General features: G+C 44.0%; 2 long non-coding RNA genes across 2 annotated transcripts; one reads left to right on the top strand and one right to left on the bottom strand.

Moving 5' to 3' along the window:
• Positions 1-488: 488 nt before the first annotated feature.
• LOC308583492 lies at positions 489-3,039 on the bottom strand. Its single transcript, XR_014006253.1, has 2 exons — positions 2,826-3,039; positions 489-694 (listed from the first exon to the last, which is right to left on the bottom strand). It is a non-coding gene; the product is annotated as an uncharacterized lncRNA (long non-coding RNA).
• Positions 3,040-3,074: 35 nt separating this feature from the next.
• Positions 3,075-7,751, top strand: LOC308583493. The gene is made up of 3 exons (XR_014006254.1): positions 3,075-3,429; positions 3,928-4,051; positions 7,595-7,751. It is a non-coding gene; the product is annotated as an uncharacterized lncRNA (long non-coding RNA).
• The last annotated feature ends 19,401 nt before the right edge of the window (positions 7,752-27,152 follow it).

Below are 27,152 nucleotides of genomic sequence, written 5' to 3'. Positions count from 1 at the left end.
GCATAAATACTGCCTTGGTGTGTCAAATCCAAAGAGGCCTTCGGAGATCATAAGAGTACTAACAGAGATCCCAAGCCACCGAATGAGACCATATTTATGGAGTTTCGCTTGATGTATTAATGACCTAGATAAAGATGTGTGTTTTTCCACAATTAGTTTGGTCTTTGCTTAGATATGTAACATCAATAGGGCTTGCCAATAGGGCTTGCCATCAATAGGGCTTGCCATTGAAGATGACAGTAAATCTCTCTTCCCATGGCTTACAGTCATCCTATAAATATAGCCTGGAAAAGAAAGAAGAATTGGGATGGAGCAGAACTGCTTTTGGGAAACACTGAAACAGACAGTTTTCACAACCCGGTGTAGGATGTGTGTGTGTGTGTGTGTGTGTGTGTGTGTGTGTGTATAGATATAGATATAGATAAAGATAAAGATATATAAAGTTTGAATATATATATATAGTTTGAATATATGCAGTGTTCTGACTCTTTATATTCAAAAGAAGTTTACTTTCATAAACATATAATTGAGAAAGACATATCTCATGCTTATTCGCTTTGTTCCTTATAGACAGCACAGGCTTATCCCGATTAACATTTAGGGATCTTCCTCTGTCTGCTTCACCCCAGACAGACCACACTGACACACACCGTCCTCTGCAGCATCCAGGGAACCTCTCTAATCAGCTATTCTCCTTCATAAACACAGAGAGAAAGAACAGAAAACAGTTAAAAACGACAGTTACTTGAATAACAGTCACAACAGAATGGAATGCCTCTCTCATGTGACTCACAGTCAGCCAATCCCATGAGAGAGCTACTGCCAAAGGAAAAACCCCATGCTAAAAACACACAGCAATTCAACATAAGCAAACATTCCCATTCCAGGAAGTTGAACCCTTATCCTTAACATAGGGAACCGTGTAGTCCTCCAAAGGTTGTTCAGATCCCACACAACATGTGGCAGGTCACAGGTTTCCTGCCCCTGTTATAACCATGTTGACTTTTCTGATTATGTTGGGCCAAGAGTGACAGAGCTGATGTAACAGTGCTCCATGGTCCAAGCCAAATACTTGTATAAGCACATTTTACATTCCTCCATTTCAGAGGAGGGAGTTTAGCCTATGCTTATGTATTGTTTGTGTGCATATTACTTCTACTTATACACCACTTTTTGAGGTGTAAGGAGAAAGAAAGGGGCTCTGTGGGAGACAACAAACGAGGAAAGACTTTCCCTCAACTGACAGGCACAAGACCCTTTTTGAGTGTTGATGCTCTGAACTCCTCCATCGTAGGCTCAGGACGTACATATGTTTGAATAAACCATATATCACAAAGACACCATAGTCTCTGCTGTGCCTCATTCCCAGAAGGAAACTGGAACCCTGGGTAACTTTTTGGAATCCCTGGAATTTCACACTGCTCAGAGATTGGGGTGGCATGCAACAATATGTTTCTGGTCTATATTGAGAAGGCATCTCAGTGCTGTTTTCTATAAAACCATAACACTCTCTTCTCTGTACTTAGTTTCTTGTAAACAATGTGGCACAGTGGCATAGTGTGGGTTGCCAGCACCCTGGGCCACGCGAATGGCAGGGAGGGAGACGGAGTACATGTTGTCTGGAGAAGTCACTTCCTGGTTCACACAGAGAAGCTGTTTTCAATGGAGCCCAGATACAGTGCACAGCTGTATTGAGTCAGCACTGGGTGTTGAAATTTTTCCCCCTTGACAATTTTGCACCTGGGGCAACCGTCCCTGTGTGCCCCCCTCCCCGTGGGTGGAAAAGAAGGAGAGGGCGTTTAGAGGGGAGTAGGTATCAGGGTGAGGGAGGTGGGGCTTCTGATTTGGATCAGATTAAAATCTGAACTGGATAAGAGCTTGCTGATAATTTGAGACAAGTGTTGTGAGCTGCTGAGATTCATATTACTGATCTAAGAAATGTAGGACACAGCACTGTCTCTAATGATTACACTAGATCGTTAATGACTGCTTTAGTTCTCTTTGAAAGTAGCCAAAGATCAGGCACCCTTTTCCTCTCAAAGCGTCAAGGAGTCAAGCATTTGCACCAGAATTTTATCACTAGTTTCCTGCTGATGTTTACCACTGGCAGTGTCTCAACTCCAGCAGCTTCCTTAGGAATATTTCAGAACTAAATCCAATTTAGTTGTTGAAGGAGGATCCAACACGCCAGTAGAATCATGCTTTAGTGCTCAAATTAAATGGTTTCTGGATTCAGAGCAACACTTTACAAAAATAGTTGAGTAATGTGTCATTCTTGAATACACTTCCTCCCCCCCCCATTTAATTTAAAAGCAGTATTTAGCTGTCAATGAAAGGGCATGTATACACCTCCAAAATGAATAGCTGAATTCTTCATGAGAGAAGAACAAGGAGCCCAATAATAAGGCAAAAGGAGCATCTCCACGCCCATCGTTCAGCCCGGACACTGAGGTCCAGTGCTGAGGGCCTTCTGGGGGTTCTCTCACTGTGAGAAGTGAGACTGCAGGGAACTAGGCAGAGGGCCTTCTTGGTAGTGGCGCCCACCCTGTGGAACGCCCTCCCATCAGATGTCAAGGAAGTAAACAACTATCTGCCTTTAAGAAGACATCTGCAGGCAGCCCTGTTTAGGGAAGTTTTTAATATTCAATGTTTTATTGTGTTTTTAGTCCTCTGTTGGGAGCTGCCCAGAGTGGCTGGGGAAACCCAGCCGGATGGGTGGGGTATAAATAAATTATTATTATTATTATTATTATTATTATTATTATTATTATTATTATTATTGAAGTGTGCTGCAAGAAAGTAAAAGTAGAGTAATACATTATCACCTTTGTATCTTGAGGTAATGGCTTCTAGTCTTTCTATCTTCAGGCAATTTTTTCCATTCCAGTTTGTCTACTGAAGAACAGGTTAATGTCTGTCACAAAATCACCTATATATTGCAAAGGATTCTGGTGCATATTATAGGGTGCACAGTAAAATTGGTCAAACCAGTTGGCTGGGTCTGGCCTGGTACATCCTTTATGAGGTGCATGTTATGATAAGTTGCCATGGGAACCAGTTCTTCAGTTGCTTCACTGTTCTAGGTGAACTGAGAATACACCTTAGATTGTGTGTTATCTTCTCTGGTGGCTGCCCAATGTTGGGGACAATGGGTGGTGAAGAAACCCAAGAAAGCTCCTTATCAACCCAAAGTTCCCTAGAAGAAATTTGCTCCCTTTGTTCTGTGAAAACCATACTTTGCTCACATGCAGTATTTCTCCTGTTAACCTGGTTCACCTCCCAGCAATGGTTGAGAATTTTGAAACCCGATTTTTTTATATCTGCCTTTAAGATATGGGGCAGTAGGATGAATGGGAAGAACAGCTTACTTAGTGCTATGCATGTCTCATCATATGCTTCAGGGAAATCTATTTCTTGGATTAAAAAATGGTTGGTCTCCCTTCTAATGAAGTCCTCTTCAAAGATTTTCCCTGTAAGGCACAGCTCATTGCCACTTGTGATTCTACTGGCTATGTCAACCCATTTGCTTTCATGTTTGTCATCAAACTGTCATTTGATTCAAAGCAGGCTTGAATCTTTAAGACATATATGTAAATCAAATCCTACCAGCATACTGAATGCATCTCTCTCTCTCTCTCTCTCTCTCTCTCTCTCTCTCTCTCTCTCTCGTAAATCTTGCAAATCCTAAAATTGGGATTCATTATTACAAGCAAATATTACTATAGTTATTACCTAAAATATATATCTTTGCACAGTATGAAGCATTCTATTGTTCTTGCTGAAAGTTTGTAAAATAATTGTTATGAATTCCAGAGCATTTAAAAATTCCCAAATTGAATTAATTTAACATTTGGCAAAGTGTTTCACTTTAGGAGCATATCAGTTTTAAGAATGATTATGACTATGGGTTTTTTCTCCCTCCAACAGAGAATTATGGACTGGATAGCAACCTAATTATTCTGGCTGAGATATATCAATATGGACATAGTTTTCTCTGCATTGTCATGATCATATCAACATTACATAATATGAATGAGCTCATTCTAATCAGGTTAGTTGGGGCTTCTTGGAAATGATTTTTATAAAAATACCTGGAGCATAAAGGGAAGCCAGACTTCTCAGACCATGTTTTCTGAAGTAATCCCACTGATTTGCAGGAAATGTTATTCGCAAGTTATTTGAGACAACAGGCCTACATGTCCCCAATGTTACATTTAATGTTGCTGTAGATCAATTTAAATCACAACATTGCCAAAACTTCTCATCAGTTAAGTGTGCAGTTGCAATGAGATATGTCTGCTTGTCTAGCAAGGGCAACCTACGTCCACAGAGCAGGTGTGATATGAGGTAAAGAACTCCAGAAGCCAAGGCTGCGATGAGCAATGCGGATCTCACTGGAAGAAGTCCAGATAGGCTTTCCTTAACAGATGGTAAATACTGTTAGGTTTTGACTGCTCTAAACACCTCTTTGGGGAGATTTGAGGACCGAATCCAAGGTCCTTGCTGGCCGCCACCCCAATGGCTGATTGGTAATGTCAAGCCAATAGTGTGATGCTATAGCAATGCTATTGTGCTGGCTCAAATGAAAAGAGGATGGTTTCTCTAGGCTTTCCTATACCTCAGTTGTTTGCTTGGCAGCCTTTTTTATGGCTTTGGGATACTCGAAGCTATTACAAGTCATATTCCACACCTTTTTCATGTGACTAACAGCAGTGGAGGAAAACAATCAATTGATTTAAACCTGCTTGGATAAAAGCATCGTATTGTGGTTATAAATAAGTATAAACAACTATAATCATGGTGCCATGGCTTCAGGGCTAGCCCAAGACATTTTGCTGCTCAGGTCAAAGGTTAACGCTGCATATGTGCACACACATTTCTGTGAGCAGAAGGCAAACAGGACTTACTTCAACTCTAGGGAAAGGACAGGCCTACTAAGGGCATCAGTCTAGCTTAGCTGAGAAGACCCAGGGCATGTTGTGTGTGATACACAGTTCTTTTCTCCATCATTTCACCACTGTTCTCCACCACCATAATTCAGCCATCTCACTCTGTCTAGTGAAAATGTGCTTGATGCCAAACACATGGGAATGCACCCTCCTAGAAAGAGCGGGTTCATAACTTGTGGGTGATCCTGGATCCAGCACTGTCCCTGGGGAGGTTCAGGTGACCTCAGTAACCAGAAGTGCCTTTTTCCAGTTCTGGATGGTTCTCCAACTATGGCCTAGAAATGACTTCGCCAATGTACTCCATGCTCTGATACCTTCCACACTGGATGATTGTAATGTTGTCATATCTTTTGCATTGTAATACATTTAAGGCCACCCTGAAAGATAACTCAGAAACAACAACTGGTCCAAAATGCAGTGGCCAGATTGCAGACTGGAGTTCCATTTAGAACTTGTATAAGCCCTTGTTTTAAAATAGCTGCATAGCTTGCTAGTTCTTTTTGGGGCCCGATTCAGGATGCTCATATTAAAGCCCTCAGTGACTTTGCTCCAAAATATCTGAAAGACCTATTCCTTCTATACAAACCATCTCTGGTGTTAAGATCAGCAGAGGGAGACTTCTTGGCAGTGGCGGGAGCGGAGATCAGGCAGGGGCATGACTGGCGCGCATCCCAGGGGGTGTGACGTGCAACCCCGGTGCGAGGCACGCCTTCCGCGGGGATGTGGTACCTGGCGTGGTTCGGGGGTGTGCGGCGCGTGTCTGGGGGGTGGCCGTGATGGTACCCCCCCTCCCTGATGGTGCAGGGGGTGGTGCACTCCTCCTACCCCCTTCCTCCACCAGTACCTCTTGGTAGTTCCACTGTCCTCAGAAGCTTGGGTGGTGACAGCAGCAAGGGAGAGGGCATTCTCCGTGGTAGCCTGTACAGGTCATCTGGTATCTTCACTATAAAGTTTTTGGCAAATGGTGAAGAGGGACCACTCTTGGTTTTAGGGACCACTTGCCTTTTGTTTTTGTAGTTTTTTTTTCTTTTTCCAATTTTTTTTATTCATTTTAAAACACAAATAAAAAACACAAACAGAAAAGAGAAACAATACGAACAAATTTTTGTCATATCCTTATTTTTCTAAACATTGTGAAGTGGGATTCCCCAAGTTCCACCTATCTGATTTCCATTTTACTTCATCTTTAGCAGTTTACATATATCATAATTTCTAACCATCTTTTTTTTATCACACTTAAAATAACTTCACATTTTATCACTTACAAATAATACTATTTTAAAATTCCCTATCTTCTGCTTCTAACCCTACAGCCTATATCCACTTCCAAAGCTATTCTAAGGTTTAAATATTAACATATTTTTTCAAATATTCCCTTCAACTTCTTCCAGTCTTCTTCCACCATCTCTTCTCTCTGGTCTCGGAGTCTCCTGGTTAGTTCAGCAAGTTCTATATAGTCCATCATCTTTTTGTAGTTTGTTTTAAACCACTTTTAATGTTGTACTTTAAAGTTTTGTGCCCTGTGAAGAATGGATGGATAACAACAACACTGTATTTATGTATTATACCTTTTGTACACTACCCTGTGATCCTTTGGGATAAATGGCAGGTAATAAGTATCCTCTCTCTCTCTCTCTCTCTCTCTCTCTCTCTCTCTCTCTCTCTCTCTCTCTCTCTCTCTGGCTACCAGCACTGGATCAGCTTGGACAATGGTGAAAGTGAGCATCAAAAAGAATGCAATATATTGAAAGTCATTCAAATAAAATAAAACTGTCCAGTGATTCATCTTCTGTCTAGCACAGTTACATGTTTTCAGAGTGGCAGATTAAAAAGTCAGTCATTTGCATGCTCAGAGTGTTAGGGATGGCAGCTGGCCGGGAAGAGTGGCACTGCTATTGCATTTTCTCATTGGCTCTCGGCCTGTGTAACTTAACACAGCCAATCGCATCCAGCTATTATACATTGCCAGCAGTGTCGGCGGGCAGGAGAAACATCAAAGGCACATGGCTTTGGAGAGAGCCTGATACTTATTGGACAGAAGCAGCCATGAGGTTTTTATGTAACTTCTGAGCTGGCTGGTTGACTGCAGAACAGCAGGAGCATGGTGTGTAGGCCCTCAGCAGTACAAACTTGACATTTGAGAGCTAGCTCATGTTTCATTCTTCTAGCTCATAGTACCCCAGATACTTTAAAAGTGTGAACAGTTCACCTTCCCAGTGTCTCTCTGTCTTGGGAGCCTTGGGCACAGAAATGACTAGTTATGAGACTGAGTGGGGAAGACTCTGGTGGAGAAATAGAAGAAGACCATGGGGTTAATTTTGCTTAACACTTTCCTTTCTAATCTGGAAGGCCAAAGCAGCGTGTAAGGACGAAGTAGCATGTTAATGAGTTACCCATACAAATCTAAGCCGGAAGGGGACATCGACACCAACAGAATAGTTCGGAAAGCTGGGATGTGATCTAAGATTCATATTGACTTCAGCAAGCTTTGAATCAGAATACCAGAGAACTTAAAACCACAGACAGAAAATAAGAGAAGGAAGGCACCCTTTTTCATATGTGGTGGAAGTGTAAGATAGCAAAAGCGTTCTGGGAAATGATATATAATGAATTTAAAAAATGTTGAAAATAAGCTTTTCTTTTAGGTATAATTGCAGAAGAACTACCTAAAGATCAGAAAAATGTTATTTATGGATGCCACCACGGCTGACCAAATGGCATGTGTCCAAAGTTGCAAAGAAGAAGCAGTTCCAACGAAAGATGATTGGCAATTAAAACAGATGGAGTACACAGAGATGGTGAAACTTATGGTTGAATTTGCTTAGATTTAATTTTTGTTGTTAAAATATTGCAATGGAAAAAATGGAAATATATATATATATATATATATATATATATATATATATATATATATATATATATATATACACACACACACACTACAGGCAGAAAACAACAAATTGGGATTTGGCTTAGAAATATTCAAACAAACAAAAAAATGTTAGTGTATGTAAGATATTCAGTATATATAGGTGACCAGAAGAGCAGTAATAGTAAAATAAACAAGAAAGTAACAACTGGTAGGGATAAAGTTATTGTCTACCTGCAATCCAGAAAGAAAAGGACATTTCATTTTGGATTTCTTGGGGAAAATTTGGCACCTCTGTAATAATAATAATAATAATTATTTATTTATTTATTTATTTTTTATTTATACCCCCGCCCATCTGGCTGGGTTTCCCCAGCCACTCTGGGTGGCTCCCAACTGAATATTAAAAACATGATACAGCATTAAACGTTAAAAACTTCTCTAAAAAGGGTTGCCTTCATATGTCTCCTAAAAGTAAGATAGTTGTTTATTTCCTTGACATCTGGTGGGAGGGCATTCCACAGGGTGGACACCACTACCAAGAAGGCCCTCTGCTTGGTTCCCTGTAACCTCTCTTCTCACAGTGAGGGAACTGCCAGAAAGCCCCCGGAGCTGGACCTCAGTGTCTGGGCTGAATGATGGGGTGGAGGCGCTCCTTCAGGTATACAGGACCAAGGCCGTTTAGGGCTTTAAAGGTCATATGGTATATATATAAACTTTTCATATATTAATCAGGGAGAGGCATGCCTCAGAATCATCTGCAAAAAGGGAGGCTTCCCCCCATTGTTGTAGGAGGGGATCCCATGCAGCTTTGCATGGGAACCTCTGCAAAAATAATGTGGGGAAATCTCCGTTTCAGCAGGGAGTCGTAATGCAACCCCTTCCTAACTCAGGAGCAAGGGTGAAATCCTGTTTAGTTTGGCTGTGTACTTTTGATCACTGCTGGGAACAAGGGTGTGCAGATAATGCAGGATTTAACTTCACCACAACACCCATCAGCTTATGTCATGAGTGGTGTCAGCTGATGGGTGGATGGGCATGGTTTGGGGGGAAATGGCCTTGTGTGCCAACTTGGACTCCTGGCAGGCCAGGATTAGCCTTTTGTTGTTGTTTAGTTGTTTAGTCGTGTCCGACTCTTCATGACCCCATGGACCAGAGCACGCCAGGCACTCCTGTCTTCCACTGCCTCCCGCATTTTGGTCAAACTCATGCTGGTAGCTTCGCGAACACTATCCAACTATCTCGTCCTCTGTCGTCCCCTTCTCCTTGTGCCCTCCATCTTTCCCAACAACAGGGTCTTTTCCAGGGAGTCTTCTCTTCTCATGAGGTAGCCAAAGTATTGGAGCCTCAGCTTCAGGATCTGTCCTTCCAGTGAGCACTCAGGGCTGATTTCCTTAAGAATGGAGAGATTTGATCTTCTTGCAGTCCATGGGACTCTCAAGAGTCTCCTCCAGCACCATAATTCAAAAGCATCAATTCTTCAGCGATCAGCCTTCTTTATGGTCCAGTTTTCACTTCCATACACCACTACTGGGAAAACCATAGCTTTTACTATACGGACCTTTGTTGGCAAGGTGATGTCTCTACTTTTTAAGATGCTGTCTAGGTTTGTCATTGCAGGATTAGCCTACAGGACAGATATTCCCCACCTCTGAGATGGAAACACTTCCTGTGGAGGTTATGCAGAACAACCAATAGCAAATGGACACAAAATGGATGTCAGTCACTCACAAAAACGATTGTAAGCAACCTATGCTCCTCCCAAATCCTGCACAAGGAGAGTAGCTGGGAAAACCCAGTCAGATGGGTGGAGTAACAACAACAACAACAATGTGGAAAGACCCATGGCTGAGCATCTCTGTAGGACTTTACGTATCGGTGAGGTTTGAAGCAGGCCAGAGTTGGCCTGTATCCCAACTCTGTATAGATATGGCTTGCAATTATATGGGAAAGTTCATTTATTGACTTTCTAACCCATTTTTCTTAGTTGTGACATTCTTTAAATACCTTACCCAAGTGTTAATATCCAGGAAAGAAGGGACAAAGTTATTACCACAAAAGCAATTACATGAGGAATTACAGAATGGCAATAAATAAGAGGAAATGACTGCAGTTATAAAAGTTGCTGTGAAGCTCAAAAGGAACTTTAGCAGATCCAGCAAGTATGTGTTAGATAGTTATCAGTCCTACGCTTTACAATGCCTAGAATTCCAGTAGGTTTGTATTTTCTAGTCACATAAAAATGCTCTTTCTTTTCTTGGTGTAAAAAGAAGTGTGTTGATTCTACTGTAAATGCTAGCTCCAGCATGAATATCTAGGAAAGTCCATGGAAGAGGCAAGAATGGAGCTTCAATAGACAGACCTAGATTTTGTATTTTCCTGGTGCACAAACTGTGCAGTCAAGCCATTGTTGCTGAGTGTTACCTACTTGCATAGTAGCTTCTGGGGGGGAAGGTTTCATACCTCAATTTGCAGATTTCAGCAGACACCAAAACATTGTCAAGACCCAACTGCAGTTCAGCTTTGGGTGCACCACAAATCTACCAGATTTGCACAAAACAGCAGACGTACATATGTGTGTGCTGCTCCAGGACAGGAAAGCTGAGATCCATGATTATTTGTCTATATGTGCACATACACCTTTTGTGATCTACCACGCTTGCACAAAAGAGCAGTGCAAAAATAAAAATTAGCAATGCCTCACTCCAAACTAGGTAAGGATTTGGAGTTGTTCAAATGAAAGGCTCCTTGTTGCTTCGTTTCCTCATGCAGGCCTGGGCAGAATGCAGGCCGTCTTGCAAGACTTTGATGAGATCCCACAAGATCTTGCAGGAAACCAGCAGGAAATCAGCACCTATCCTGGCACCGCTTCTCTGGCAGAGATGGAGGACTGGCAGGAGGCATCCATGAGGGTGGTCCCTTGGGGTCTTCTTCTGCCCGAGGCAGCTACTTCACGCCACTTCATGGGTGGGCTGGCCTTCCCTGAGGTCATTATGGGCATGCACACTGGTATCTGTTTACCTGTAAGCACACACTTTTATTTTAATTTAATACTAGTTTCTCACAAACTGTTCTAGGTGTTACTTGGTGATGGTGGATCAAAAAGCTCAATTCAGCACATGACAGATGCACGTAACTTGTGTGGAACAACTCTAGAGAGTGACGTGGTAGATGGTGGAAGTTTTTGTCCCATATGAACATGGGCTATTCATAAAGCAGAAAAAGGGAGCCTATATCCTGGGAATGAAACTGCAAACTAACTTTCCAATTTGATTTCATGAAACATGTGGCTTTTCCAACTTCTCTATTTGCTTGACTATTCTCCTCAAGAATGTTAAATGAGTACTATTTTAATACCCAAAGCCCAGTTGTTTTATATATATATAAAACAATTGGGCTTTTGGAATTAAAACAGTGCTTCATCTAACACACACGCAAGCCATCGATTAAAAAGAAACAGAGGAAATATCTATTGTAAGCACCTTTCTGTTTAGATTCTTCGCAAAGGTTTGGTATTATAAGTATTTTCAGGAATTGTTCCTAGCCCCGAGAGCTAAGTTCATGAAATAATCCTTTGGCCTGTTTTCACTTATGTTCATGTGTCATTTATATTTCTGAAAAATATTTCCATTGAAAGGATAATTTGAATGTGCTCAGGACTCTCCCTTCCTTCTTGAAATGCAGGAATATTTACATATTGTATTTTCATTTCTCCCCACTCACCAGTCTGAAAATGTTATGGAGTTCTATCAGCACAGAAAAATAGCGGATGTTAAGATGACAGTTGTAAAAATAGTTTCAATGTATATTATGTTCTTTTTACAATATGATGATCCACAGGGATTTAGAGTCAAGCTTGCCAGAGAATGTAAGGGTAAAGAGTTACTGAGGTCTCATTGGTGCCAAGCCTGAGCTAGCAACACATATTTTGAATTAGAAAGCAGCAGAAATCTGAAAGTCCTGTTAGAGGTCTACTACAGGAATGGAAGGAAGTGCACAACAAGAGCAGTTCTTAATCAAAATCAAAATTCTGAAGATGAGTTCCACACGTAACTTTAAAAGGCTGCAACTTCAATTAGCAAAAATATTCCAGACTGCATCAGTTTGAAGATACTCCACTGTGCATACTAACATCCAGCAATAAGCTGCGCTGAGGCAACTGTACTGCCTTGTAAACACACACATTTTGTTTGTTTAAAGATGAGCTCTTAATTTTTTTTTTTTAAAAAAACGATTGCTCAGTTTTTCAATGCAGAGTGGACCATTAATGGTAAATATACACTTGGGGAGAGTTTTCTGATGCAGACCCTCCGAGTGTCTCTATTTTCTAGGGACAGTCCCAGATTTACAGAAGCCGTTCCGGTTTCTGATTTGATCCTGGAATGTCCCACTTTTCCATAGGATGTCCTTGTTTTCCTCATGTTTTCCTCATGTTGGAGGTTATGGAGTTATCTGATCCTCGAGCCATCTGAAGACAGCCCTCTATAGGGAAATTCTGATATGTTTATTGTTTTATTGTGTTTTTATATATGTTGGAAGCCTCCCAGAGTGGCTGGGGCAACCCAGTCAGATGGGTGGAGTATAAATAGTATTACAACAACAACAGCAACATCAGAAGAAGAAGAAGAAGAAGAAGAAGAAGAAGAAGAAGAAGAAGAAGAAGAAGAAGAAGAAGAAGAAGAAGAAGAGGACATCCCTATTTCCATTGGGAAAATGTGCCTACACTGGCTTCTTTTCCAAGCTATGACTGGTTTGCTACTTTCTGGACAGAGACAGCCTGGCCACAGTACTCCATACTTTGATAGCTTCGTGTTTGAATTATTGCAAAGCACTCTAAGTTGGGCGGCCATCAATGACAGCTTGGTTTTTAAATGAAGCAGCTGGTCTGAGCCATGTTACATCTTTAATTCAAAATATTTCTGTTCCGCTCAATTAAAAAGCAGCTTTTAAAGCTCATTTGAAGACAACCACAGCCACAGCCAGATACACATTCTACAGGAGGAAGTTCAACAGTGACTGGGCCACCATGGAAAAGCCCCTGTCTCTTGTGCCTGCTAATCCCTGCAACTGATCTCAAGGCCTCAGCAGATTCATACAGGCACAAGTGATCCTTAAGATAACCTGTTTCCAAACCCTTTAGGGCTTCAAAAGCAATCTCTAACACTTTAAATTGGGCCCAGAAGCATACTAGCAACCGGTACAGGTGATATGCTCTGACTTGGGTCCCACGAGCAATCTGATGGCTGCATATTGCAGCAGCTGATGTTTCATCTTGGTTCTGTGACTTGATTTTGGGTTTATGAATTGGGGAAGAATAGGACCCTCACCGAAATGATCCCGGGGCATCTAGTTTCTCTGCACTAAGCCTACACAGAACACCGACAGGATGTATGCAGGATTCTCTTCCATTCTGCGATTACTGTCTGCCAGATGATCATGCGTTTGCTGTGAAAATAAAAACCATATTATGTAAATGTGATCACATGTTGGTTCATTTAATTTACCGTTACCATCAGAATAGCACATTTAACTCGAGGGAATGCAGTCCTCAACAAGGGAGTGAATTAACTGCCCGCAAATTGTTCTCTAACTACGAAGTTTTCCAAGAGAAGTCTCTAAGGTATATCTGTACCAAGGGCATGGTATTAGAACTCTAATACCACATGTTTCCATTTGAACAGATGGAAGGGGAAAGCTTCCCTGCAATGTGTTATTACTTAAAGAAGGAGGGGGGGACTCTTCCTGATATAGATCAAGGGTGCTGTTTAAATTTACTTAGAGGAATGATGGTTTTGCAATCCATTCATGCTTGCAAGAGTAATTACTTCATAATTAGTTGTAAGTGGCCAGAAAGCTAAAAGGCTCGTTTGCTTTTTGTGGTCCAGAAAGTAGAATTCATCCAATATTCAAATCTTTTATTTAACTTGTTAAAAGATGTATCGATCTAATGCCAGCTGCTGCTCAACTGATGTACAGTCTTACCTTGGAAGCTGAACGGAATCCGTTCGGGGAGTCCGTTCGACTTCCAAAATGTTCGACAAGCAAGGCGCGGCTTCCAATTGGCTGCAGGAGCTTCCTGTATGCAATTGGTAGCTGCAGAAGCCGTGTTGGACGTTCGGCTTCCAAAGAACATTTGCAAACTGAAACACTCACTTCTGGGTTTGTGGCGTTCGGGAGCCAAAACGTACGAGTGCCAAGGCGTTCAGCTTCCAAGGTACGACTGTATCAGCATTTCCTAGATGAGAGTATAGATATTGCACTCGGCATATTGATGGACTGTGCAATCCTATTGATGTTTAGCCAATTGGAGGTTTCATTACAATCAAGCAGTATATAAATTTTGTTAAATAAAAGTAAGACCCACCGAGTTCAGCTGTGCCTAGTCCCAGAAAATCAATCAAATTAGCAGTTAAAGGCGCATCTACCAGATTCACAATTCCAAAACAATACACAGACCAATACGCAGACCAAAATCCGCACTTGTCTGAATTTGCAGTGGAGTTCTTGAAACAATGTTTCCAAAAAATGCATATGTTCGGGAAAAGTGTGCATGAAAATGAATATATTAGGGAAAATAGCATGCAAAATGTATTATACAGTGGACGCTTGGGTTGTGAACATGATCCATGTGGGAGGCACATTCACAATCCGCAGTGTTGCGTCTGTGCATGCGTGGGTCACGATTCGGCACTTCTGCACATGTGCAAAGTGTGATTTAGCGCTTCTGTGCATGCGCAAAGCGTGATTTAGTTCTTCTGCGCATGTGTGAGTGCCAAAACCCGGAAGTAACCCGTTCCGGTACTTCTGGGTTTGGCGCAGTGAGCAAACGGAAAACGCGCAACCTGAAGCGTCTGTAACCCGAGGTATGACTGTATTAGGGAAAATTGCTTGCAAAACTATACATTAGTCAAAACTACAGAATGTTTGGCTGGCAATCGTTTGTCTTGGGAAACTATGGAGGCGTGTGCCTTCGGGAGTGAAGTCGAACTGTCGGCAGGGTTGTAGGAAGGGGTGTGTGGCTTGCCCTGGGTGTCATCCTTGGGGTGTGTGTGACAAAATGGGACACTGCAGGGAGTGGCCTGAGCCATGCGCCCGAGCCACTCTTGGGAGTGAAGCAGTGGCTTGGGGCTCCACACTGCCGGAAATGGATTGCTGCAGCATCCCCATGTGCGGGTCCCCATGACGCCCCTGTGGCTGGATCGACCCGCCCCTGCCACTCCGGGTGCCGGAGCAGCTAGTTACGCACCTGACTGTCAGAGAGTTAGGGCACCTGCTGTGACTGTAAACAGCAATACGGGAGAGACATGTTTTGTTGCAGCTGGGGCAGATGAAGGAGTCCCCGTTGCGCTGATTCAGTTGTGCCATGGCGTTTCTTCTTTCTTAGCTCCTCCCTGTTGTCATTCCTCCTCTGGTCACTGCTGTGGATACACAACCACACTGATTACCACCAGGCGCTGTGGCCCCTGCAACGGATTCCCGCATGGTGGGATTATTTCCATCAGCACTTGCAGGCATCTTTGTGCTTCGAGCCCCCAAACCCATCCCCCATGGAAATAGAGACACAGTGGAGACAGAATTTAGTTTAAATGTTAATGGGCAAATTTTGGCCACAACTTTATTAAAATACACAAATGTGACTGGTATTGGTTTAGCCATTGGTATCAAACTATATCTGGCACCTGCCCCACCCTGCAGGAAGCCTGGAAGGGTAAACAACCAGCAGGGGGAGCTCCATCAATGTATATAGACTGGTGCTCACCCCTGGGGTTCCCGGGGGTCCTGGTATGGCCCTAACTCCTCTCCGGGCTTCGGACGAGATCCAGACCCCCGGATTCCTTTAACGGAATACCCTCTTCATTGGAGGGGCAGGTGATGGCTGTACTTCCCCTCCCCACATTCCCTTAAACCAATACCTAACCGCCAACTTGTAATACAGCGTTGGTCTGCCAATAGGCCTGGTGCCTGAAGCCAGCTCCCCATAGATCACAACCCTGGGGATCCTGCCACCCTCCATTCTGTGTACTTGACCAAGCCTGCAATATCAAAAGCAACACGATGGCCAGAAACAATTACAATGTGAAAAATTTTATGGACTAATTCATAACATCAAAACTAACAAACTGAAGTCTCTGAAAGTCTCTGAAAGTCCTTAAATGAATCACAGTGCCAGACTTTACCCAGCGGAGAAAAGCTGTGAAGCTTTGTATAATCAGCAAATGTCCGATTCTGATGTCCAAGTCTGAACTCTGCTGAACAGTGTTTCCGGATAAGAGCTACTGTTTCGCTGAATTCTTCATCAGCCAATTAGTTCAACACTCATGAGTAGAAAGATATGTAATTTCTTCATTAACTCAAAATAAAATATTCAAACGATGACCTGCACATGCATAAAACAACTTCAAATAGTGTAAAAATTATAAACTGTAATATAAAAAAGTTACATACCCAATCTTTTTTTGAATCGATATTATATACATGAGAATGAAAAATACTCTGGAACAGTGCTCATGTGATTATGTAGTCACTGTTACTAACAACATTTTTTTGAAAAATATATATAGCCAACCCCAGGTGATGCTAATAACAAGGAAACCGAGTTTAAAGACACAGTACAAAGTAACAGCAAAGATACAGATAATCAAATAAAACAATTGAGGTCTAATTCAGAGTTCAGTCCCCCTGGATGAATAGTTTTAAACATAAAAATAAATACTTGACCAAGCCAGCATAGACATCGCTGAGACAGGAGTGCAAACATGGACTTGGAAGAGCACTTCTTTGTTTGAGATTGCCCTGCCATACGATGCCCAAAATCTTCCTCTCCCAGCGCATGTGGAAGGTGTTGAGGAGTTGCTCGGGGCGGGTGTAAGTTGCCCATGACACCTTGGCATTAACGGATCCATCCCTAATGTCAAGTAAGTGTGCATAGAATTGCAGGCTTAAGGTTGTGTCCAGTAGCATCCATCGTTTGTGGACTTTTGAAGGTGATTTCATCCAACCTGCCATTCTGATTTTCATTGCGATGGAGAGGATGCCACGGTGGTGGCTGAGAATGTATGAAAATCACCTCCTCCGTTTCATTAGTCGAGGCCTCTGCTGGATCAAACCCCCTTCTTCAAATGGAAGGACACCATTGGGTTCAACCTTCAGTGTTCTAGGACTCAACAAGCTCTTGCTGTGAGAGGGGATGGTTTTTTCTTTGAGAGAGAGAGAGAGAGAGAGAGAATGTTGTACAGTGGTTTGTGTAGGACCGGTAAGCGATTATATCAATGGCCACATTCTGCAGGGGACAATTTATTGGAGGCATATAGCAGAGGTAAAGGTATGCCTGCCCGTTCGGGCCAGTCATGCCAGACTCTAGGGTTGTGCGCTCATCTCACTCTATAGGCCGGGAGCCAGCGCTGTCCGCAGACACTTCCGGGTCACGTGGCCAGCGTGACAAGCTGCATCTGGCGAGCCAGCGCAGCACACGGAACGCCATTTACCTTCCCACTGGTAAGCAGTCCCTATTTATCTACTTGCACCCGGGGGTGCTTTCGAACTGCTAGGATGGCAGGTGCTGGGACCGAACGACGGGAGCGCACCCCGCCGCAGGGATTCAAGCCGCTGACCATGCGATCGGCAAGTCCTAGGCACTGAGGTTTTACCCACAGCGCCACCCACGTCCCTATAGCAGAGGTGGGTGGGACTAAAGCCAAAGGTGGCAGCCATAGCTCAGTTGGTTAGAGCTTGGTGCTGATAATGCCCAGGTTGCGGGTTTGATTCCCACATAGGACAGCTGCATATTCCTGCTTTGCAGAGGGTTGGACTTGATGATCCCCAGGGCCCTTTCCAACTCTACAGTTCTGTGAGTCATTTCCACCATTCCTTATCTTTCTCCTCTTATTTTCCTCTCTCTCTCCTCCCCCTTCTCTCTCCCTCTCATCTGTTTCTCCTCTTCTTTCTCTTCTTTCTCTTCTTCCTCCCATCACATCCACTGTTAGAGTGTCTGACTAAGACTAGGGAGTCCTCGATTCAGATTCCCTCTCAGCCCTAAAGCTCACTGCTGGGTGAATTAGGGACAATGACTGACAGCATTGCTTTGAGAATAAAATGAGGAAAGGAAGACAGCTATGTACACAGCTCAGAGCTCCCTGGAGGAAGGCCAAGACAAAAATGTAATAAATAAATAAATCGTGAAGATAATATTAATCTCTGAGGAGCGAAAGCGAATAGTTTCCTTAGAAAACTCCCATATAACTAAACTGCAGCGGAGACCCCCGTTTATCTAGAGCCTTGCTTCGTAGCATAGTTAGCATACCAATTAATCCAGCCGTGGCACTTGCCAGCTATTCAAGCGCATGAGTGTTCCTGGCCCCAGCTGCAGACATAGTTCCCCTAAGAGAAATATGAATTGTCTTGATCCTATATTACTTTTCATTCCAGAATTTAAACAGAGACATACTTAAACGTTTATTACAGAAAGTAACCGATAAAAGTACAAATTGCTAACATGAAATTGCTTTTTGTTAATTTTGAAATTTTAATAGTTTCTCTACGAGGCACGGAGACATGCACATGACTCAGGCCTTAGCTTTTTTGACACATGTTGTCTAGTCTGAAAAGGGAATTACCCCATCTCCCCTGCGAGATGTACACATTTTTCTTTATTTCCCTCTTTCTTTTTGGGGATGACACCACACCACTTATAGCAAAAAGCAGACATGGGAAGCACTCACATGCCGTAACGTACCAAAAAGTCCTCAGCGTACTAAAAACATGCTATAATTTCGGCTAAGCTTACTCCGCCTTGATTTAAAATGAATGTATGAAAATAACTTCCATTTGGCATATACAGTGGAACCTTGGTTTTCGAACGTCTCGACTGTCGAATGTTTCAGAAACCGAACGGCGAAAACCTGGAAGTGAATGCTTCTGTTTTTGAATGTTTTTCAGAACTCAAATGGCTTCCAAGGCACGGTTCTCCCCCCCCCCCAATTGAAATTGCCCAGAGCCCTTTGATTTTGGGTTTTCAAACATTTCAGAAGTCGAACGGTCTTCCGGAATGGATTACGTTCGAAAACCAAGGTTCCATTGTATTTACAATCAGATTTTTAAAACTCTGCGATTCAGAATTCAAATATGTGGTGCTTCTTGGCCAAATTCAAGTGAATTACATTTCTAAGAGCAACTTGTACCTGGAATGTTGCTGTTACATAATTCATTGTGTCTCAAAGAGAGAGGAAAAGAGCAGAAATGGAAGGAAGAGATAGAGGGAGATATATGCTTTGCTGGCTGCTGATGCTACTGCTACTACCATCAGTGCTCTACTGCATTACAAAGAAAATTTGGGACAAAACAAAAGGGCAACAGGGAGGGCTAGCAGTCAGCAGTAGTGGTTGTGAGCAAATCCTAATATGAGGTAGTACAAGCACCACCTCAGGTCTAGACTCACCTTGTATTCATACTTGGTGAGGTTTTTCCAGCTGGGAGGCTCAGATTCCCCTATTCACTATTTTTAAGTACATAAACTATCATAAGATTTTTAAGTGTACATAAACTATCATAACTCCTTCTGAGTTCTCAACTCTGCTGGTGAGTGTCAAGAGAAATGGAGCCAAAACAAGTTTGCAAGAGGGGAAGAATCAACATTCCCAGGGGAATACCAAGGTTTGCAGAAGATTGCCATAAAAAAAAGAAACCTCAAGAGAACAACACCCCGCTTCCATACACACACACAGAGAGAGAGAGAGAGAGAGAGAGAGAGAGAGAGAGAGAGAGAGAGAGAAAGAAAGAAAGAAAGAAAGAGAAAGAGAGGGGGGGGAGAGAGAAACAAAACAACCCAATGAGAACTGAACATGCCCAGTCCAGTGCGATTTTTCTAGAAAATAGAATTGCCGAAACTCACCTTTGTTCTCTTATAATGGCAATGTTGCCCACTTGAAATATGCCAGAACTGAGTTCCTGTGAGTTCCAGCTGAAAAAGTTCTCCCACCTATGTTTTACATGGTACTTTCTAGGTGCAAATGCCCCCAGAATCTACAAATGTCTTTGTAGACTTTAGCCCACCAGTCCCATAAAAGCAAATGTTGCTCACTGCCAACAACGGATGTGCCTCACTGTCGCTAGGCAAAAGGGCATCTTACACATTTCATGGAACATATTCAGACTATGGTTAAGCCTCTCGGAAATTCAAGGTTCTAGATTGCCTCAGCTCACTTTGAAGATAAAGGGCTAGACATCAGCAAGATTCACTTCCAGCCTTCTTGACTTAAGATGAAGATCCAACACCAAGGCAACAGAATGGCTTACCCAGAGGCTCTGCTAGAAAGCCAACATAGGGAGGATATGCTAGAGAACTCTGTAGCTGTTCCTATTATTGTTTTGTCTGCCATTCCTGGTACTTCCCAACTAGCTGCATTTCAAAGATGCTGCCCTGCTTTCTAATAGTCACTGGGACGCGGGTGGCGCTGTGAGTTAAACCACAGAGCCTAGGACTTGCCGATCAGAAGGTCTGCAGTTTGAATCCCCGCGACGGGGTGAGCTCCCGTTGCTCTGTCCCTGCTCCTGCCAACTTAGCAGTTCGAAAGCACCTCAAAGTGCAAGTAGATAAATAGGTACCGATATGGCGGGAAGGTAAACGGCATTTCCGTGTGCTGCTCTGGTTCGTCAGAAGCGGCTTAGTCATGCTGGCCACATGACCCGGAAGCTGTACGCCAGCTCCCTCGGCCTATAAAGCGAGATGAGCGCCGCAACCCCAGAGTCGGCCACGACTGGACCTAATGGTCAGGGGTCCCTTTACCTTTACCTTTAAGAGCTATTGAGGCTGGACTGTGGAGCCGAACAGAAGAAGATTGTCCTTCTGCTATGATCAATGGAGAAAGGCAGAGAAACATATCCTCTCGAAAAAGGAATGGCATTTCCCATTTATAAAGCAGCTTTTGCAAACAGTTGCTTGCTGCTTCTTCCTGACTGGTTTTCTCAATTGTTGGGGCCTTCCTTGTGTATGGGGCTTGTTATTTTTAGCAAAGTCAACAGTGACCCACGTAGCTGGGGATACTAGGTGGGCTTCCTTGATGCTATGCGGATCTCAGGGCAAGTGTGGATGTTACTCAGCTTACACAGCTGCAATGCCCAGGCATACTATTGCATGTGCTACCACAAAATGTTAAAACATCCAGAACTCAAACGTCCTTTTGTTCCTTTTCCTCCTTGTGTATGTTTTACTCAGTAGCTTTGTTTATTTTATTTTTTAAAATATTTCCTTTTTGTTTGCATTTCTTGGCAAAGGACTCTTGATGGCCCACACCCCTCCTCCTCCTCCTCCTCCTCCTCCTCCTCCTTCTTCTTCTTCTTCAAAATGTGAACTCTTCTTCTGGTCCCTCTGCCAGAAATATTGCTGTATAGCTTAACCACAAGTGAGTTCTGAGGACTTCCATTTCTCCATAGCTCCAGGGATGTTACTGTAGGGCCAAAAATAGTTTGATTGTTTGCATTCAGTTCTTAATCACTCTGCCTGGATGTCTTCCCAAAGAAGGAAACTATTTCTGCCCCACCCCAGCTTCCTTATTCATTCTTGCTGACACTATCCTCTCCAGTACAGTTTGACTAAAGAGTATTGTTGAATGGTATGGTTGGAGAGACCGTTGTAGTGAATATGAAAACGGTCCATTCATACACATGAAGCTTTCCCTCTTCTCTCCCACTCAGCTGCATTAGTAAAAAAACAACAGTATTTTGAATGCGTTATAAACATGCAACACCAGATGGTGCTGGAGAGCAAGAAATTTCTTTGCGATTTTCCATAGAGTTTTCCCCCCCTTTTGTTATAAATATTTCGTTTTTGACTTGTTCGTAGCATCCCCCCCCCCCCCGTGTGTGGATCCAAGGACAGTGTACAGTGAATAATCTCATTTTATCCTCAACACCAACCTGCTTGTCCCTCGCTTTCCCTCTGGAGAAACCTGCTTCTTACCACTGAATCTGAGGAAATGGCAAATGGGTTTTCTGTGGATTCAGTGGTAAAGAGCAGGTTTTCCGTGGGAAAGCATGAGACCAGCAGAAAACTGCTCAGACCCGTGTTTTATAGGCATGGGAGAAGTGGACGTGTGGCCAAGAGTGAAAACATACATATCCAGTGCTTTTTTTCTTTAAAAAAGAAAATGTTTAAGGGTACTCTCATTTCCTGACTCTTATTGAAATACTGCCCCTCAATGAGACCAAACTTAGATTCACAAAATCTTTAGGGGTATGCGTGCCCCTGTATACCCCCAGAAAAAAGCACTGTGCATATCAGTCACAATACCTAGCAGTTCGAAAGCACCCCTGGGTGCAAGTAGATAAATAGGTACCGCTTACCAGCGGGAAGGTAAACGGCGTTCCGTGTGCTGCGCTGGCTCGCCAGATGCAGCTTTGTCACGCTGGCCACGTGACCCGGAAGTGTCTGCGGACAGCGCTGGCCCACGGCCTATAGAGTGAGATGGGCGCACAAACCCCAGAGTCTGTCAAGATTGGCCCGTAATGGGCAGGGGTACCTTTACCTTTTTATAGTTTAGCTTTAAGTCTCACCTGAGTATACTGGGACTTCCTTCTGAGCAAAGTAGCAAGCATGGGACCGGGCTGCAAGCCATTTCTACTCTCTACACAATAATCTAGAGTTTACATTTATATTAAATGAGCGACCTATTTAATATAAATGGGGTCTCCTGGGTGCCAAGCCTGTTCTAGCAACATATATTTTGAATCAGAAAGCAGCAGAAATCTGAAAGCCCTGTTTGAGAAATGGAAGGAAATGCACAACAAGAGCAGTTTTTAATCAAAATCAAAATTCTGAAGATGAGTTTCACACATAACTATGAAAGGCTGCAACTTCAATTAGCGGACATATTCCAGCCTGCATCACAGCAGAGGTTTGAAAATACTCCAGGTTTGAAGATACTCCACATCCAGCAGTGAGCTGCACCGAGGCAACTGTACTGCCTTGAAAACACATGCATTTTGTTTGTTTAAAGATGAGCTCTTAACTTTTATTTTTAATGACTGCTCAGTTTTTCAATGCAGAGTGGATGATCCACTTGTGGAGAGAGCTTATTGTTTTGTGGTTTTTTGATGCAGATCCTCCAATTGTCCCTATTTTCCAGGGACAGTCCCGGATTTACAGAAGTCGTCTTGGTTTCTGATTTGATCCTGGAATGTCCCGCTTTTCCTGAAGGCGTCCTTATTTTCATCTAAGAAATGTTAGAGAGTATGGTAGGACATCCCAGTTTCCATTGGAGAAATGTTGGGGGCTATGGAGTTACGCAACCACTGAGCCAACAAGATAAGTAACTACATGACCATTGGAAGGCATCTTATGGCAGTTCTGTACAGTGGCACCTCGGGTTAAAAACTTAATTCGTTCCGGAGGTCCATTCTTAACCTGAAACTGTTCTTAACCCGAAGCACCATTTTAGCTAATGGGGCCTCCCGCTGTCGCCGTGCCACCACCGCACGATTTCTGTTCTCATCCTGAAGCAAAGTTCTTAACCTGAGGTACTATTTCTGGGTTAGCGGAGTCTGTAACCTGAAGTGTCTGTAACCTGAAGCATATGTAACCCGCAGTACCACTGTATAGGGAAGTGTTTTTTTAACGTTTAACATTTTGTTATGTTTTTCTATATGTTGGAAACTGCCCAGAGGGGCTAGGGCAACTCAATCAGATGGGTGGGTAAAAATGATATTATTATTATTATTATTATTATTATTATTATTATTATTATTATTATTAAATAGTTTGTCCCTATTTTCATCAGAGAAATGTTGGCAGGCATGTGATCTGGAGTACCATTACAATTAATAATTGTTTTCATTCAACTGCATCTGTTAGAAAAATTCTTCTTATGCTTGTAGTGAGAGAGGGGGAAAATCTGTTAAGTTGGCCCGTGACCCTTTTGCAAAGGAACATCAGCCTAACCTCCTGTATTTTTTACGAAAATACATCTACCAGTAGGCTTTAAGCTGTTGGCCTGTCAGAAGTCTCCTTAAAAGAGCTGAATACCAGCACCTCCTGAACTAACAATAAGACATGTTTTACTAGTAGTGATGAAACATCTTCTATAAACACTCTCTACCTTACCAGCCGCCTCCCCCCGCAGTATTGATTCACCACTGAAATATTTGTGTCGCTGGAGTTCAAGTACATCAAACCCAACCTTCCGTTGCTCCGAGTTGTACCAGCGCCACGAAAAGCAGTGTGCACTTCGGCAGTTAGTGAATTAAATAAGCAAAAGCATCCTAATGGTCTCCGTGAGACCGGCGCTGCTGACCTTAGCAGAGAGAATGATAATAAAATGAAGAATACAAACAAAAGATAGAACAGTGTGCCTTTTATGGTTCATATCGATGCGGCATGCTGGGACTTAATCTTATAATGTTTTAGTTGTCAGGCCCCCAAAAGGCATGAGGCTTATGCTAGCCATAATAATAAGTGCTTCCTGCCAACGTAGCAAGACTAGAGGCCATAGAACCCCAAAAGTAATTATCCCCACTGCATTAAGCTAGGTATAGATTTGGGGAAATAGCAGGCTTCTTCCCTCCTGTATTTTGCTTTATTTTATTTTAGTTATTTCAAGCTGGAACACGTGCAAAGGAGGGCAACTAAGATGATCAAGGGTCTAGAAGCCAAGCCTTATGAGCCTTATGAGGAGTGGTTAAAGGAGCTGGGTATGCTTAACACTAGCAATATGAGTACAGTGGTACCTCAGGTTAAGGACTTAATTCCTTCTGGAGGTCCGTACTTAACCTGAAACTGTTCTTAACCTGAAGCACCACTTTAGCTAGTGGGGCCTCCCGCTGCCGCCGCACTGCCAGAGCACGATTTCTGTTCTCATCCTGAAGCAAAGTTCTTAACCTGAAGCACTATTTCTGGGTTAGTGGAGTCTGTAACCTGAAGCGTATGTAACCTGAGGTACCACTGTATGCACTAGCAATAAAGGCTGTTGCTATTCTAGGCTGTATCAACAGAAGTAATAGCGTTCCGATCAAGGGCAGTACAGTGGTACCTCCGGTTAAGAACTTAATTCGTCCTGGAGGTCTGTTCTTAACCTCAAACCTGAGGTACCACTTTAGCTAATGGGGCCTCCCACTGCTGCTGTGCCGCTACTGCATGATTTCTGTTCTCATCCTGAAGCAAAGTTCTTAACCTGAGGTACTATTTCTGGGTTAGCGGAGTCTGTAACCTGAAGCGTCTGTAACCTGAAGTGTCTGAAACCTGAGGTACCACTGTAATAGCAACACTCTATTCTGTATTGGTCAGACCATGCCTGGAGTACTGTGTCCAGTTCTGGGCACCGCGAGTTAAGAATGATATTGACAAGCTGGAATGTGAGCAGAGGTGCGTGATCAAGATGATCAAGAGTCTGGAAATCAAGCCTTATGAGTTGGGGGACTTGGGTATTGTAATAATAATAGGGGTTGCTCGTGCGTAAGTTGCCGCCACTCCTGGCTAGGTTGCCTGGTTAAACCTTTTCTGTCTGGACAGCCCTTCACTTCGTGGCTGTCTCAGTCGCTAGCAGAATCCGTCAGTGGGCGTTTCTTAAACCTTTTCCAGCATAAAAGCTGTTTGACGCTGTCAGGGGTTTAGGAGCAGAGGCACGGGCAAGGGAGGAAACAGAGAGCGAAGGGGAGGAAGCAGAAGAAAAGATGAGTGATGACGACGACCCGAGATCTCCTAGTCTTTCCAGTGAATCAGAGGATTCACAGAAAGGAGCACCAGTGGCCAGGGCAAGGGGGGAGTCAAGGGGGGCACCCCAGGAAGATAGAGCCAGAAGGGACTCAGGGGGGAGCAGCTGGAAATCGGGACCAGCGTCACCGCCAGGAAGCAGGGAAGAGGAAGGGAGCCAGGGGGGAAGCGCTGGCAGCTCGCCACAGGAGGGAGGGCATGAGTCAGGAGTGGCCACACCTCCATCGGGGAGCGAAGAGACGGTTAAGAGGAAGGTGGAAGGTTGGGCGCGCGCGCCAAGTTCAAATGCAGAGGAAGGCGGCGCAGTAAGCAGCCCCGAAAGGGAACCAGGTCCTAAAGCCCGGCGCAAGGAGGCAGGAGGGTCCGGGTCAGCGTCAGAAGAATCCCGGAAGGAAGAAGCCCCGGGGGGTAGAGGGACCCAGAGGAGGACAGTCAGGCGGAAAAGGTGGAGCAAGGCTAGGATATTAAGTTGGTGCACAAGGGGCGGAGATTCAGACGGAGCTTCGCCGATCTAGCTACTAGACGTAGAGTTTGCGCGCAGCAGCGTGAGAATGGAAACTGTAATTCAATAAAGACTTTTACTTAATGATCGCTGGGTAGCGTGATCCTCTGTGAGCTAGGATCTTCAAGCAGCTCTGACAGTAAGCTCCGTCTCCCCATTGTGGGCATCTACAGCCTCGAGGAGGGGAGAGAAACAGGTGCCTACTAGCGAGCTCACGAACGGCAGACGACATGACGGCTGAGCAGCAGATAGAGGACCTCAGAAAAGCAGTGGCACAACTGAACGCCGAGGTTCTCGCATGCAGGAAGAGAGAGGAGGAGGCAGCTGCCGCCTGCAGGGATCTCCAGGTCAGGTTAGACGTGCTGACAAAGCAGACACCCCGGCAGGAGGGAATTGGGTTGGCGAGACGGGCAGGCGGGCTGGTCTCTCACTTCGATGGGAACCTGCAACAGTATCCCAACTTTAGAGCCGACGTACTGTGCGCACTGCAACTGCTGCATAAAGACTTTAGAGATGACCAAGAGAGAGTGGGGTTCATCATGTCCCATCTGCATGGGGATGCGAAAGCATGGCTACGTAATTTATGGAGAGATAAGGATCCGGCGCTCCAGAATGCGGATGCCTTTATTAAAGCGATGGATGGGTGCTTTTTATCAAGTATTGACGTGGATCTGGCACGGAAGGAGGTGCATGGGCTGAGACAAGGGAGGGCCAGCGTCAGGCAGTATCATGCCCGCTTTTTCGCCTTGGTCAGTGCCCTGGAATGGGACAGAGATTCGGCTCCTGTAAGAGACCTCTTTTGGGAGGGGCTGCACAACTCGATTAAAGATGAGATCGCGAGGGGGGAGAGACCCCGAACCACCCAGGAGGTCGTTCAGAGGGCACTGGCAGTGGGGGTGAGGCTGGAAGGACGTCCGTGGAGCAAGGACGAAGGGCGTGGAGGGCGCGAACCAGCCGGGGGCCCCTCCTTCCTTCCCAGAGAAGCAGCGCGGGCGCAATCCACGCCTCCGCCAGGAGGAGGAGCCGAACCTATGGAGGTTGGAGGTGCAAGGGCTCAGTCAGCAACCAGAGCCCTAGCACCGGCAGCAGTGAAAGCGAAGCCTCCTAGAGGGAACAGGAAGTGTTACGTCTGTG

This window comes from Podarcis bocagei, assembly GCF_964188305.1.
Source record: "Podarcis bocagei genome assembly, chromosome: 3".
NCBI classification, from domain to species: domain Eukaryota; kingdom Metazoa; phylum Chordata; class Lepidosauria; order Squamata; family Lacertidae; genus Podarcis; species Podarcis bocagei.
Note: the sequence above shows the minus strand (reverse complement) of the source record. Positions and strands in the feature narration are given on the sequence as shown.